Source organism: Podarcis erhardii (genome assembly GCF_964252035.2).
Source record: "Podarcis erhardii genome assembly, chromosome: 7".
NCBI lineage: Eukaryota > Metazoa > Chordata > Lepidosauria > Squamata > Lacertidae > Podarcis > Podarcis erhardii.
In genome coordinates this window covers 79,364,859-79,381,513 of record NC_138511.1, presented here as the reverse complement: position 1 = coordinate 79,381,513, position 16,655 = coordinate 79,364,859, and the positions used below count along the sequence as shown (strand labels likewise).

General features: G+C 40.7%; 1 long non-coding RNA gene across 1 annotated transcript; it reads right to left on the bottom strand.

Annotated features, from left to right (window-relative positions):
* Positions 1–5,788: 5,788 nt before the first annotated feature.
* Positions 5,789–8,490, bottom strand: LOC309346266. The gene is made up of 3 exons (XR_014158544.1): positions 8,347–8,490; positions 6,036–6,460; positions 5,789–5,836 (listed from the first exon to the last, which is right to left on the bottom strand). It is a non-coding gene; the product is annotated as an uncharacterized lncRNA (long non-coding RNA).
* Positions 8,491–16,655: the final 8,165 nt, after the last annotated feature.

Sequence of the window (16,655 nt, the reverse complement as noted above, 5' to 3'; positions counted from 1 at the left end):
GCTGCTTGCTCGCAGCTGGTGGGAACTGAAATCCCAACTGCCTGCAACTTGCTATGCCAAACTAGCCATTCAGCCCCCTCACTATGTAAGCACATCACAAATACCAAACGGGGAAAAGTTTTTACAACTCTATCATAGTTGAAGGCTGCTCTCTCTGGATCCCCCATGTAGTTTGCCTACATAAAGGTAAGGGGCCTGAATATTCACCCAACTACTTACTGGTTTGTTCCATCTAAGAGGACTTAAGAGAAGCTTTGTTCAAATATTTATTTATTTATTTATTTTTATTTTTTATTTTTTTTATTTTCAATGCAGAATCATAACAAAAATTACAAACATTGAATCCAAAATAGTACTATACAGACAAAAATCCCCGGAACATTAAAAAAAAAAAAGAAAAAAAAGGGGGCAAAGGAAACAAAACTAAACTAAACAAAAATGAAAAAACACACATCTACAGAGCAAAACCATATCATTACATACATAAACACAAATTGACTTCCTTCCTTTGTTCTAAGACCTCCAAAAAAATTACTCTTACTGTATTGTTGTGTCTAATTAGATTACTTCCATCTTTGTGCTTTTTTACACCATTTTTCTTGTTCTTTAACCCTGTAAAGCATCATTCATTACATACCAATATACTAACTCCAGAACAATGTTTTTTCATATACTCTTTAGCACAGCCCCATTCTTTTAATAATTTCTGGTCCGATTGTCCCCTTATGTAAGCTGTGAGTCTTGCTAGATTTATGTATTCACAAAATTTAATTTGCCAATCTTTCACTGATGGAATTTTTCTGCCTTTCCAGTTTTTAGCTATAAGCATCCTGGCAGCTGTTGTTGCATAAAGGAATACTTTCCTTTGATTTTCGGGGATATCATTTGTAATTAAACCTAAAAGGAATGCCTCCGGTTTTTTACTAAAAGATATTTTAAACATCTTTTTGAGTTCTTCATAGATTTCATTCCAGAATTGTTTAATAGGTCGGCATTCCCACCACATGTGGAACATTGTTCCTATTTCTTTTTTACATCTCCAACAGGTATTCGATTTTAATTTGTAAATTTTAGCCAATTTTACTGGAGTTAAGTACCATTGGTACACCATTTTCACAAAATTTTCTCTTATTGTATAACATGCCGTGAATTTGATGTCATATTTCCATAATTTCTCCCATTGGTCCAGCCGAATTACATATCCTATATCGCATGCCCATTTGATCATAACTTCTTTTACTTCTTCATCCTTTAATTCCCATTCTAATAATAAATTATACATTCTTTGTTCAAATATTTAAATCTCCCTATTGAGAGATGGATTGTTTATATGATTAACTATTTATTAAGGGACAAATCCCCTTACCCCTATGAGAAATTGATCTGTTTTGCCTTTACAGTTAAGATTGTAAGGAGAAAAAATTGTAGGGATCTGTGCTATTTTTCTAGATTTGCAGGTGCCAGAGTTCACCACGAGCTTGTTCCTTGTTCTCTTAGAATGAAAATGACACTAACCTGAGAGGTGCCAGAGCTGAGCTCCACTGAACTCTGCCTTAAAATGTGCCCTAATTTAAATCTTTCAAAGGAGAAACCTCTTATCTAATGAACCATCTGATTCTATTAATGATTTAACTGTGCAATGTATTTTATTTTGTTTTTATTCTGTTTTATGTATTGCGTCTTTCGTAATCGGTGTGGCTAAACCAATAAATAATAATTGCATTTGTATCTGAAAGAAACAGATCTGAGAACCAGCATTTGATTCTCCATAACCATTTATTTTGCATTGTAATCATCATACTGAAAACTTAACTATTTTTTCTTCTTTAGTGTATGTGCTGCCGAAGCAAGCACAAAAACTTTTTTTTAATGAGACACGACAGGATTCTTTGTAGTTAGAATCCAGAATTCCCATATTCTGACCTCTTTTTCTGTTCCTTGTTTCCCTTTACTTCCAACAAAAGCAAAAAAAGAAAGAAACAGAGATCCTGAGTCCTGAATTTCACCACTAGGCCTCCAATTCCTCCTCTTTGCCATAGATTTTGGAATACACAAGGAGGAGGTCTACAGTGTCCCATTCACTCTTCACGTTCCAGCTGGTGTGAGATTTGTGGAGCATTGTAACATCTTTCTTGGGTAACAAAAAGGACAAAGCTCCCACCTCCAACTGCAGCTCTTCTATTTTTCGTGATGCCACAAAAATCTGTTGTTCCACAACCTTGGAAAGTGAACTTGGGGCCCTTAAATGAAGCTGGGGGGGATGGGGAGAGAAATGTTGACATTAGTCCTTTACTCAGGGACTAGGAGATGGTTCCTGCGATGGTGAACGAGAATTTTAATAAGTTAGTTTTAAAATGAGTATATTTAAGATATCTGAGAAATATCATAATTTCACCAGAACATGATTATACAAAATTGTCAACATTAGAAGTTCAGGTAAAAAAAATTAACTCAGATATGTTTTAAAATTACTATCATACCCAAAGGACTCTCAAGATACACACAAAGAATATTAATAAACAAGTCATATTTATAAAATATAATGAAATCAGAGGATTTGAAAACAGGCCTAATTAATAAGATTAACCAAATCAAATACTTGTGGGCAGGTGAGTTGCAATAAAATGGGAGGAATTCTACCCCCCCATCTCCTGGGTGTAGTAAAAGTCACATGCTACGGCCACACAGCAAGATCTGAAAACAAACAATCCCTCCTTGGTGTCTGAACCTTGAGTGAACCTGTCATAAGTCAGGAGATGCACTTCATTGTCTCTCAGGATGGTTGGGGGCCAACTGAGGCTCCCTCATTGCCCTACTGTGATCTAAGTATCCAGAGAATCCTCCTTTTATTTCCCATAGCTATTTTCATGTTAAACACATCAAACATAAAGCAGGTGAAAAGGGGGAATCGCAAGAGCCAATGAGGTACTCACCTCAGAATTCTTACTCAACCCTAAAAAGAGAAACTAGGAAAGCCAAGGCTGTAAATGGCAGGAAAAGAATGAGAAGGAAGAATGTAGGGCAAACACAGCTCAAATGGCCTCCTGAGGCAAACCAGCCATATGCCCCTCCCACATTCATCCCAAATTCCCTCTCAATGTAGCATTATTCCTGAAAAATATACTGATAGGGAGGTATTCATCTATGTCTGGATCTCGGGTTAGGGTACAGTGGTACCTCAGCTTACAACACCTCAGGTTACAAACACTTCGGGTTACAATCTCCGCTAAGCCGTAGGTAGTACCTCGGGTAAACAACTTTACCTCAGGGTAAGAACAGAAATAGTGTGGCGGCAGCAGGAGGCCCCATTAGCTAGAATGATATCTCAGGTTAAGAACGGTTTCAAGTTAAGAACAGACCTCCGGAATGGAGACTTCCGGGTTGGCGCGACTGGCTAATGGCGGATTCCCTCCGAGCTCCGGAGGGAATCGGCTTAGCAGGGGGTTGGGTCTTGCCGTGCCGGCGACACGGGGACCCTTAAAAACCACGGGCACGGAGCCCGGGGACATGGTGACTCGGCGGGCACCATAAGCGCCCTCCTGACTCGTGAAGGAGCCTTTTTAAAGGCTACGGATCGGGTGCCAGGGAGTGGCGTGGTGATGTGAGTCCTCCGCTTCCCCTGCTGAGTGAAGCCGCAAGCCATTCTTCGGTCAGCGCTGACTTCTTCCTATTAAATTTGGACTTAAAAGCAAGAACAACAACCCGTGAGTAATTTGAAAATTGGATTACAATATATTTGGCTTTGGATTTGGCACGAGCGGGGGAGCTGAAAAAAAGGAAGTCCGTCTCCCCCCTATTGTAAACAGCTCAAAGCAAGGACCTGTCAACTAAGGTCGCAGGAAGAGCTGCCGGGATTGGATAAAGATACAAATTCCACGGATTTAAAAGGACTAAGCTAATGTGCTGGAGGACTAGAGTTTACTTTATTTGAATTAAGTACCATTCTTCTCAAGCCCGGGAGTAACCTGAGTCAAGAGCCTGCTGAGGATTTATAGAAACCTTTGACAGCTGTCAAACTAGCTGTCAAAGTTGGAAGAATTGAAAGTTGAAACTTTAACCGGTTATATTGTTACAAAATATTGAAAACAAAGAAAGATTGTTACAAACAAATTTGACTTTTGGGTCGGAGGGGAAAAGAACATTAAGTAACCAGAATCCCTCTAGAGGGGATCCTTGGACATTACAAGAATGGAACTAAAACAGGGAATAGAGGAAATACGTGCTGACTTGAAAAAGCTGATCTCTCTCATGGGAAAGTTGTTAGAGATGAATGAGAAAGGCCCTGTTTTGTCTACGAGCCCCTCAAACCCGAAGTTATCTGAAGATATACCAACTGAATTGGAAAAAGACTCGTTGCTCAAAACACAGGCAGCTGGACAAGAAAAAGAACCAAAGATTGAGGAGGAGGAGATATCTGCCAAGCAGGAGGAGCTGAAAGAAGGGACGGCTGAGATGATACAGAAGAGAAAAGAGAACTGGAGATTTGCTAAGAAGAACCTCAAATTGACCAAGGTGAAAGTTGGACTAGTTGGGACATATAGATTTTGGAAACAGTGTTGGAGCACCACGTGTAAACAAGTAGGACTCATTGGAAGAATCACGGTCAGCACCGAGAAAAAATATCTTCGACCCTGGGTGTTAAGCAAGAGAGACTTCCGAAGAAACCAGCTGAAAGGGACTGAGAGAGACTTGCGTGCCTTGGACGTAAGATCACCAGGCTAAAAAGATGGACCAAATGGATTTTGGTTAGGGATGGAAACCGGGGAGGGAAGGGTGGGACCTAACAGTCCGAAGGGGGTCTGTTCTTTTTTTGCTTTAGGAGTATAAAAATTATGGGGTTTTTTTATTATTATTATTATAAAAATGGGGAATCGGTGGAGGGGAAATAGTGGCAACCTTAGGAAGGGTATATTATTTTGTTTTTTCTTTTCTTTTTCTTTTTCTTCTTCTTCTTCTCTATATATAGGGCTAAGGTATATATTTTAATAAATGGCTAAGGTATAATAATGAACTAAAGTTTAATTCTATTATAAAAAATTATCTTAATTAAACTAGGGTTAAGTGATTTTAAATAAACTATGTTCTAGGATATTAAGTGGAAAACTTGCTTGAATAAACAATTGAAGATGGAATACAATAAGGGGAGACGTGGGGAAGTCTTGAAAAGAAGTTAAGGAAAATGAGTTTAAAAGGTGGAAACCTTTTTTGTTGTTTTTTGTTTTTTTCTCTGGTCTTTTTACTTTTTTCTTACCTCTTTTTTTTTTCTTTTTCTGCTCTGTTATTTGTAACCTTTTGAAAAACTTAATAAAGATTATTATATATATATAAAAAAGAACAGACCTCTGGAATGAATTAAGTTCGTAACCAGAGTTACCACTGTAGTCAATTGCGTTGCAAACTTCGTACTAGGAAATCCTGTTGAAGAAAGATGGGACTCCACAGCGCCATCTGGTGTCAAATTGTTATAATGCATATAAAGCACTTTACGGATGTAGCTAAATCATGACATCAGCAAAATAATGTAGGGTTGTAGAATGGAACATATTCCCCCTCCCTTCCTCCTTCTGTGTATCCCGTAAATGAATTCTGAGGTTTTTTCCAATTCTGTGGAGAATATTTTAGGAGGCTAAAGAGAAAATACAGAGAACGGAATTTCTGTTGCACAACTGTAAATACTTGCACTATTGTTATGCGTTAGACAGATACTGCTCATTGTCACAGAATTAAAGGAAATGTATTACATTCCTTTTACATAATAAATATGTTTTTTGAGCAAGACAGAAACATCCCAATGGTGGAGAGATTCGGATGCAACTGGGGTGAAGCAATCAATGCACTTTTTGTGAGTACGCTTACTCACACTTCTCTTCATACTTACTCACACTTACTCACAGAGCTGCTTTCCCTCCAGCCAGTAATACATTTGGCACGACCAGTCCTCCCAGTTGCTGCCATTTAGCCTCTCAAAGGACACATTGAAAGACTCACATGCTTGGGGTTGAGCCATCTTTCCCCGGGGCTATAAGCATACTCACACTTTTTTACTTTTGTTTAGAAGGGTATTTTATATACACATCTCACTTTGAATCCTCCTTCTGGACAAGCAAGTGGCATTATGAGAGTTAAAGGACACAGACCAGGCAGGCAAAACAATACGGAAGGGTGCAGAGTCGGGTCAGTGAGAAATATGATCCCTCTCATTGTTCCAGCAACATGCAAGGGAAAGGAAGGAAGGGAGAGAAGAAGACAAGGAGAGAGTCTGCATGACCAAGAATTACTAGGCCTTTGTCCCTTGTCTGAGTAGCAATCTTACCGGTAAGAAGATGTACTTTAAATTGAGTACACTGGGTCTCATTCTCAACGCAGTTGATGTGCTTCTCGCTTTTACACATTATGGTTCCTTTGGAGAAGCAGGATGGGCACTGCAAACCATTTTCAGCCAGCATGTTGCGATCAGGAACTGCCAAAATCAAAAGTATAGTGAGCATGATGATGTTTTTCTCTGTTTTTGTATCTCTGTGTTATATTAATGCAATCCACCCTAGGGCCTTCCAGTTTTGGTGGGGCAGCTGCAAGTACTCTTGGATAAAATATAATCTAGACACAATCTGGGTTCAGGACTGAGCATGGGACAAAGTCACCATTGTTCTCTGAGATGAATGACCTTTACATAAAGGGGAGTGGGGGAGTGTGAACTTTCTTCCCTTCTCAATCTCTCAGAAGGTTTTCCTGCCATTGATTATGGTGTAGGCTGTATGAAAGCATATGTTCTTAGTCCCTTATCTTTGTACAGAGATTCTGTCTGTCTTCTGCACTTCAGCAATGAACTAACCGTCACTTTCTGTGAATTCCCTGAGAAGGTACAGGGCAGTATATAAATTAAATAAATAAATAACAATAATAGAAATAACTGCCAGCCTAGACAGTGCTTGTTTTGTCAATTAAAAGACTGACCAGAAGCAGTTCAAGGGTCTGGATAAGATAGGCGAGTTGTAAGGCCCAAATTTGGAGCATCTAATTGAACGTTATCTTTAAGGGACCATAACCTATTTATGAGCTGTTCATGCGCTTAAGTATCCAATTATGTTGCTTTAAATATCATTCATGGCTAATTATGCATAGGGAATGTTATAAAGGCATCTTGAAGATTGTATTCTTGGCTCCGATTCCCCCCCCCAAAAAAAAACCTTATCCACTGGGTTAATTAACATAGGTAAAGTTCCTAAACTGACATAACTGACACTTCTTTAGACACTTCTAAATCCCAGGAAATAAACATGACTTTTGTCAGAAGCAATCTACTGCTGAGGTAACCATTTTGGGGAAGTGGGTCATTAAAATAGCAGATTAGCACTGCAGCACATCAAAGGAATGGAGGCTGCTCCCTGTGTAGTAAGAAAACCAGGATTACGTTTGATTAGAATAAGAGGGATGTGACCATTCCCAGGAAAAGACAAACTGCCAAGGCAAGAATGCTGCTGTGTCTATGAGAGGGGCAGGGCATGTTCTGGTGGATGTCTTCATTGTAGGCCTCAGGTTGTATATATTTATGCATGACCATATATCATAAAGACACCACAGTGCATTATGTTCCCGCAGGAAACACAGAGCCTGGGTTACAGCATGCCTGGTACCCATGGAATCTCACATCACTTGGATACCGGGGCGATGTGTAACCATATCTTAATATACAGTAAAAATATGGTTGGGACAAGAATCAGATCCTCCCACCTATCAGAAGGATGATCTGATCCTGCATGGTGCTGCTTTGAGGGGCAGGAAGAAGGAGAGGCCTGGTTGGAAAGGCAACCCATCCCTTCTCTGGCAGACATAGGTACCAAATAAAAGATAAAGGGCATGACTAAACCACTTCTGGCAAACCAGAGGAGTGCATGGAAACACCGTTTACCTTCCTACCCAAGCGGTACCTATTTATCTACTTACACTCAGTGCTTTCAAACTTCTAGGTTGGCAGGAGCAGGGACCGAGCAATGGGAGCTCAGCCTGTCGTGGGGATTTGATCCGCCAACCTTCTGATCGGCAAGCCCTAGGCTCTGTCGTTTAAGCCACAGCACCACCCGCGTCCGTAGCTACCAAGTAGGTCCCTCTTTTTCACAGTTTCTCCTCATGACTGCCTCCCCGTCCTGCCTGACTCGCCATCCCTTCAGAGCCCCTAATAGTCCTGAGCTGCTCAACCCAACCTGTAGCCACCTGGGGCTGTCTCACCCCATTTGAATGAGGCACAGATTCTCTAAGTACTGCTGATTGACTAAGGATCCAGGCCATGGCCAAATTCAGTGCAAAACCCTAACATGTTAATGATTCTAAATTGATGCAGAAACGTACGGCTGAGAATTGCATTGTTACACAGTTCAGTCTTGCAGCAGTGCTTCTTCATCTGAAAGAATTTACCATCGCCTGCAGTGAAACTGTAATTGCCTGAGGAACAGAATCTGGATGACGAGCATTGACTCAAAAGTTGCACTTGGAATTTCACTATGAAAAAGAATTTGAAAGAATCATCTTGATATGGAGGTTTGTTGCTCCTAAGACACGTTCATTGTAATGGTTCCAATTTTCTGTATTGTCTGAATGAGAACCTTCTCAAACAAATAACATGGAAAGTATTATTAAATTCGGCAATATAAAGTGATGAGCTTTATGAATTAAAATATGTACACACCACTATATCATAGAAAGAAAAAATATCAAAATGTCTTCCAGCCATAATATTTAAAGCATACAATAAAAGCTATTAAAAGTAAAGAAACAGATATCAATTAACCAATGGAAAGATGTATTCTGAATGGCTTGTATGAGCCTGGTGGAATACACAATTTTTCTGAAGGCATTTAAAAGATGCTTGCCAAGGATGGGTTGAATAATAGTGAGACTAGAGAAGCCAATATAAGTCAGATGATACTACCCTGGCCTTGGCTAAGTTCCTCTCAGAAGTAATAAGAAATAGAAACCTACATACTCTGGATAAAACAAAGTGACCACCTTTTAATCTTCCCTGTATTTCTCTTTTATCTTGTTTTTGAAAATGATTTTGTAGGTCTTTCGACTGAAATAAATAATGTTGTTCTTCTTGGCAGTATCAGTTGCATTTTCAGCTGAATTTGGGGAAAACACTTGAAGCAGCCATTTTGCAGAGCTATTTCAATGGCTTTTGTTTGATTTGTTCAATGCAAACAGCTAGAAGTCTATAAATTTTGATAATCAACCCAATTTGCAATGGGGTGTGAATAATTTCGATTGCAACTGTAGTTTGTAAAATATAACTGCAGCTTTCAAAGCTTTATTATGATCATAGACCAGAGTAAAAGACATTAAATTTGGAATGAATGTAGAACTTCATTTCAGGTCCAATCTGCAGCATGAAGAATCATGACTTCTTCTATACTTCTGACAATACATGTGCCATACACTGCATTCTCTCTGTTGGTCGATCATAACCGTTTACAGGGTGAGAAAATACTTCCCTGAACTCCTGTTGCCCAACCCAAGATACTTGACAGAGGTTTAAAGACAGTCTCAAGGCAGGATTGGGAAACTGTGATCCTCCAGATGCTGCTGGACTACATCTCCCATCATCTTTGACTGGTGGCCAGGCTAAATGAGGCAGGTGGGAATTCTAATTCATCTACAGCTGAAGTGCCACAGCTTCCTTACCACTAATTTAGGAATTCCAACAACAAAAGACAAAAAAACCCCAGATAAATCTTACTTATATTTGTACGCAGAACACTGGCAACACAGAAATCTTGACCAAAGTTACAGTTTGTTGTTAAATAGTCATGGTATGTCAGTCCAGTCCTGTTTAACCCCGATCTGCAGTTCAGAGGTAATGCTGAGGACAGGAGCAAAAGATTAGTTCATGGATTGTTATTATCATTATCATTATTATTATTTGGTTTTGTGGTTTGCTTAATTTGGCACAGAGAAGGAGGTGGGAGTGAATTAAATCTTTTAAATAAAAAGGGGTTCAAGATAATAAGATCTTTAAATAAAATAAAATGAGTAAAATCCATTGGTCAGAACACTGGTTTAATTATTTTCAAGTGGTTTCAAGGTAAACCCTCCCTTTCCCCTGGCCCATTTTTCCTCCCATCCAATCTATCACTTCAATACCTTTTTTCTTCTACTGTTTGATTACAATCTTAGATGTGACCTTAGCTAAAGGACCAATGGCCAGATGATGAAGAGCAGGAAGGCAAATTTTGACAGTATGCAACTCCTATCATCCTCACCTGCAAGTCAGCTTTTCAATCTAAATTGGTCTTATCCCATCATTTAGGCATGAAAAAAAGCTTTGGGGAAACTGGGAACCCTCTGCAGGAATACTCTGTACCATCACTTACTAGACTTGTTGAGGAGAAGATTTTGCATTTCAACCAGTTTTAAGCAGAGTTAAATAAACAGGGTTAGATCCATGTTAAGAGACTTGGACTTTAAGGGGCGGGGTTAGGACAGTTGGGGGGTTAGGACAGTTAAGAGGGGAGAAAGAGGGGACTTCCTGGAAGCACATACTGTTCTGCATGACATGGACAAAGTGGAAATACAAATATTTTGATCCCTCTCTCGTAAGACTGACGAAGCTACCAACTTGAATGGCTTCACAAAAGCTTCACAAAAAGGTTTAGACAAATGTTGCAGAATTAGGCTACAAGTGGCTACTAAACATAGTACCTTCAGCTACTAGCATATTTCAAATATCCTTTAAAATTTCTATCCATTTTAGTTGCTCTTGGTTTTTTTTTTTTATTATTATTTCTGCACTTGCCTCCAAGCAGCTCAAGGCTATGTACATGGTTCTCCGCTCCCCATTTTATCCTCACAAGAACCCTGTGAGGTAAGTTAACCTGAAGTATAATGATTTGTACAGGATCCCACAGTGAGCTCCATGGCTGAGTGGAGATTTGAACCCTGGTCTCCTGGATCCTTGCTTGACATCTAATGACTACAGCACACTAGCTCTCTTAAATTCAGCTCTCCAGATTCCTCTGTCATCTAAATGTGATAAAAAGTTCCCCATCCTACTGGTTCCTACTTACCTGGAGAAAGCAGTGCCAAGAGGAGGCATGTACCCAGGAGTGCCTTCATCATTCTAGAAAGAGAACTGATGCACATAGAGGCTTACTTGGAGGGATCTATAGGCTATGTGTTTGTTCTGCAGGGAACACTTGGGGACAAATGTTCAGCGAATTCTGGGAAGAGGAGTTTTTCCCACCCCCTTTGGCATAAAGACATAGAGAAAATGATGAAATTCAAAGCTCACTGTTGAAATTGTCTGAATTATTTCTCCTCAATCTCATTAGTTGTCAACAGGCACTTTTCAAATTTCTTCCTCTATACAGTTAATTTAAAATTTAAATTCTGACGGCACCCAATAAAAGAGCTGAGAACCAAAAAAGGCAATGGCAAAGCCCAGAAGCCACCTACAAGAAACCCCCTCAATACAGTCTCCACCTAAGGATTCCTCATCTAAAGAAGAGAAAAGCCAGGACACTAGATTCATCTCATCCCATCTGGGAAGTATGGGATGAGCTGTGGTTAAAATGTTGACTTCATATTGCAACACATGTGGCTGCAATGGAGGTTTCAACCAGTAAAACTGATCAACACAGAAAAAAGGAGCGTGACTCAGTGGCAGCAAATAAATCACTTCAGGTGACTTCCCTTTATCTCGATTTCGGAAAATATTGCCTTGTTTATCTATCTGCTGTGTCTATTCCTTAATAAAACTTTTTACGTAGTAAGCGTTATCTCATGCCTACTGTGATTTCTGTAAGTACATATGTGTTTCTGATCAACATTTTGATTTTCCCCTTGTCTCTATTTCCATATATATCCTAAATTTATTCCATTCATTGTTAAATTTTGCACTTCTTTGATTTCTTATTTTCTGTGTCAATTTAGCCAACTCCAAATAATCGGATAGTTTAAGTTGCCACTCCTTGACTCAGTGGCAGCAAATAAATCACTTCAGGTGCAAGCAAGTAAGGCTGAGGTAGAAAGCAGAGTGATACCTCTGGATACGAATGCTTCTGGCTATGAATGCTTCAGGTTATGAACTCCGCTAACCTGGAAGTAGCTGCTCCTGGTTGTGAAAAAATAATTCCGAGCCAATACCTCTGTTTTTGCCTTTTCTTACTGAGTTGGAAGCAGCAATATACCTTTTCTCTTCTTCCTGGCCACTAATCAAAGTGCAATGAAAGCCTTAAGGTACTGCTCAGGTGACTGCTCAGCTGGCAAAGCTAGACACAGCTCAGGGCTATTGAAGGGTGCCAGGGACACACTGGTAGGCACTGAATAGAATACAGTGACTCTGAGATCTTATTATATCATTTTACTGAACTTTGCCCCTCCTTGTTCTAATTGTGGCAGAGGATACTTTAAACCAGCTGATCTGGCTATCCTTAGCCACATTGTCTTGAACTGAATCCAGCTACGTAGTTGCTTATACCTGCTTCAAATCTCACCCTCCGTTTTCAGAAGACAAGAAGAACCCTGCAGTCTAGCAGCATCCTTCTTGGAGTGGCTGATCAGATGTCCATGGGTACAGGATTATCATAACAGGAGGGCAATCGCCCATTCCCCCTGTTCACCCCCAGCAACTGGAAATAGTACAGTGGTACCTCAGGTTCAACCGGGCAGAAACACCAGGGACACGGGTGGCGCTGTGGGTAAAACCTCAATGCCTAGGACTTTCCAATCGCATGGTCGGCAGTTCGAATCCCCACAGCGGGGTGAGCTCCCGTCTTTCGGTCCCAGCTCCTGCCCACCTAGCAGTTCGAAAGCACCCTTAAGTGCAAGTAGATAAATAGGTACCGCTTTATAGCGAGAAGGTAAACAGTGTTTCCATGTGCTGCGCTGGTTGCGTGCTCGCCAAAGCAGCTTCGTCACGCTGGCCACATGACCCGGAAGTGTCTCCGGACAGCACTGGCCCCCGGCCTCTTAAGTGAGATGGGCGCACAACCCTAGAGTCAGACACGACTGGCCCATACAGGCAGGGGTACCTTTACCTTTACCTTACCTCAGGTTAAGTACTTAATTCGTTCCAGAGGTCCGTACTTAACCTGAAACTGTTCTTAACCTGAAGCACCACTTTAGCTAAGGGGCCTCCTGCTGCCGCCGCGCCGCAGAAGCCCAATTTCTGTTATCATCCTGAAACAAAGTTCTTAACCTGAAGCACTATTTCTGGGTTAGCGGAGTCTGTAACCTGAAGCGTATGTAACCTGAAGCGTATGTAACCTGAGGTACCACTGTATATCCATCAAACTACCGTAATTGCCACTGATAGCCTCTTCCATAAATGTGACTAGTCCACTATTAGGTCTATCCAACTGTGGCTTTCACTGCTGATGTGGGTTATCTATAGCTCAGCCAGTAGACCACAAAACTCTCAATTTCATGGTCGAGTCCCATGGGGGGAATTGCAGTGGTTGGACTAGATCAATCTTGAGGTCCCTTCCAACCCTTCAATTCTATGATTAAACTGAAGAATTTTGCTGATGCAGATTATGCTTCACTTCAGCAGAATTTCTGATGTCCTGGAGAACGTAATCTAATGTTTCTTAATTATTTTGCTTGTGTTTAGTAAGTTAAAGAAGAAAGAAAAGTATTCTTTTCTATTTAATGATTAACATAATATCACAAATATCTTAGCTGAGATAGTTGAAAGGAGGGGTAAAGCACGATTAGTGCCGTTCAGAAGCTATGTGCTGTATAATATTTTATGCAGTTCGTAGTTCAATCATGGAACTCACTTCCATAGGAGGCAGTGATGGCCACCAGCTTAGATGACTTAAAAAGAGGATTAGACAAATTCAGGCAGGGCAAAATAATCGACAATGTCTATCTTCCACCTCCAGTTTTGAAGGATGTTTGCTTCCTTCCTTGATATTGAAAGATGTTTCTCAATTTTCCACCCCATCCCTCACCAATAAATATATTTGGCTGGAAGGACTGGAGCAAACTCGTAGGGATTTCAGCACACTCCTATGCACTGTTGGTGGAAGTAGTAACCATTTATTTCAAAGGGATTACAATGCAATTCTATATCTGTCTACCTAGATGTAAGTGCCACTGATTTCAATGGGTCTTACTTCCAGATAAGTCTGTATAGTTTTGTATTGCAACTTCTTCAAAATATACTTTGGAGTTTTGGTTTCTCTGGCACTTCCCTTTATCTCCACTGCCCCAAACTCTTTACCAATTGAAATAACTATTAAAATGCTTCACATATCTCACCCCAACCTCACATTGATGGGTAATTATGGTTCATCATAAATCTCCTCCTTGTGAATTTAATAATTCATAGCAATGTGTGGGTGATGCTTAGTGGTGAGAGTCAGGCATCGGGATCTGTGTCTCTTCCTTTTTTCCCTTTTTTTGCTGTTGTTGGAGAGAATTGGGATGCAGCACACAGAGAAAAGAGTGATGTATTGTGTATCATTATTCTTATTGTGATAAATATTAATGATCGTAGAAATAAAAATTTGCTTCTAAAATGTGTATCCTTCAAATCAATAGTTTGGAATGGGGAAGTATGGTATTTCCTGATATAAAGGATCAAAGTTTTGTTTTTAATGTAAAACTACAGGCAAGCAGAGATTTGACAGTTTTTGAATGCATGGTTATGTCATCTAACCCCAATGCAAAAGGACAGGTCTCTCAAATAAGTGAAATGATAAAAGAGTTAGAACAGGTGGTGAAAGAGAATGGCTAGGCCTAATGATTTTTGTTTCTTCAGGTACCTTAGCCTTTTTAAAACACGACATACAAAAAAGTCATATGCATAAGACAATGAATCTTACGCCAATCCTATGGGCCTCTAACTCTGACCAGTTTGCTTTGTAAATGTTCTCATATTCTCCCTACACTTCAAGAGTCCATTCACCTTGGAGGCAAATTTATTTTAAAGCTGATTTAAATGCATACGCCTCAGCAGTCCTGATTTGGCCGGAATGGCTTTTCATTAAGCTGTCCTGGGTTGTGCCTTGATTCCAGGGTGTCCTGATTTCTCCCAGCCAGCAGAGAAGGGCCACGGATGTAGCTCCTGGGGTGGCAGCAGCATTGGGAAAGATACAGGAGGGCTGCTTCCCAAAGCCTAGTTAGTGCTTAAAAGGCTTTGGGGAAAAGGCTGTTTGACTCTAGGATCCTGTCCTCACACCTCCTGCCAGAAGCACCTCCTTTTGCTGCTTCTTTCAGACCAGAAGGAAGGGGCTTACCCAACCATTGCACTGCTTCCACACCTCTGTATTGTTTAGCCTGAGCAGTAGTCGAAACCACCTGTTCAAGGAAGAAGCATATACTCAAGAAGGCCCTCATAATGCCAGAGTGATTAGAAGCCAATGAGGAATGAACCAACAGATGACCTCTGGAAGAAGAAGTTGGCTTGGAGGGATTCATGGGCCAAGGAAGGGTGAACAAGGATTCCAACTGGGAAGGACTGGTCCAGTGAGGAGCAGGAAATTATGGAAATGGAGAATGCATGCATTGGTCAAGGGCTTGGAAACCACTCAGTCCCCACCATAATCCCTCAAGCGGGAGGTCACCTACTCACAGGAAGATACTCTTAGGTGAAAATCGCTGGCCAAAAGCTCTCCTCCGGACTTGCCCAGGTGCCAGACTATGCAAACTAAAGTTCTATTGTTCTCTTGTGCTTAGAATATCCTGTATTTGCATGTTACCCCAACATTCCTCCTATACTAATCATATATAACCCTTCCCTTTGGTGATGTAGTGATGATGTAGTAATGATGTAGTGATGATGTTTAGCGAACTGTATGCTGGGATAAGATAGGAACTTTTAAAAGTACTTGTCACCCCATTCTCGGGGTTCAATTCCTCTTTGAACCTGTTGCGCAATAAACTTTGACCTACAGCTATTTGCTCCGGTTGGTGGCTGGACTCCTTCTTTGTTCCACAGGGATCCACGGGCTCTGCCCGACGAGCTGGGTGGCTGAGCAGCCTCGCACCCAGATTTTTCCCGTAACATGTCTGAAAGGTATTTTATCTTTTGTGATCTCTTCAGCTAAACCAATAAATAATAATTGCATTTGTATCTGAAAGAAACAGATCTGTGTGATAAGAATTTTAAGGTCTTAGATATGTTCATAAATGTACCAAGCAAACAGGTACATAAATATATAAACCACATGTCTGAAACCCCACAGAAAAAAGTCCTGAACAAATTGACCTTTCTCTGCAAGGTCAAAGTGGGAAACCTCCCCATTGTCTCTTTCCTCACAAATCCTGTCTTTAGGGCACATTTAAGATATGAATAGGGTGTGAGCCTATGACCTGGCTCAGGAACTAAGTATTTATCATTACAAAAGAGTGGCCAGGCTCCCCAGGCAATCCAATCAAGTGACCATTAAACAGGTAACCTGCCAGACAGGAGATAAACAATGACAGGAGATAAACAATGCACTCAGATTTCTGCTGTAGACCGCCCTTTCTGTAATGTAGGTATGATGTGTCTGGGGGGTGGTCTTGAGCTACGCCCCTTCTGTGATGTATGTATGATGTTTCTGGGGTTGGCCTTGAACTCCAGGGCGGGCAATTTAAAATGTCTATATAAGGACGGACACACCTGCGTTCTGGGTCTTCCTCCTTTCCTGCGTGTGAGGGAGCACCCTGTTGCA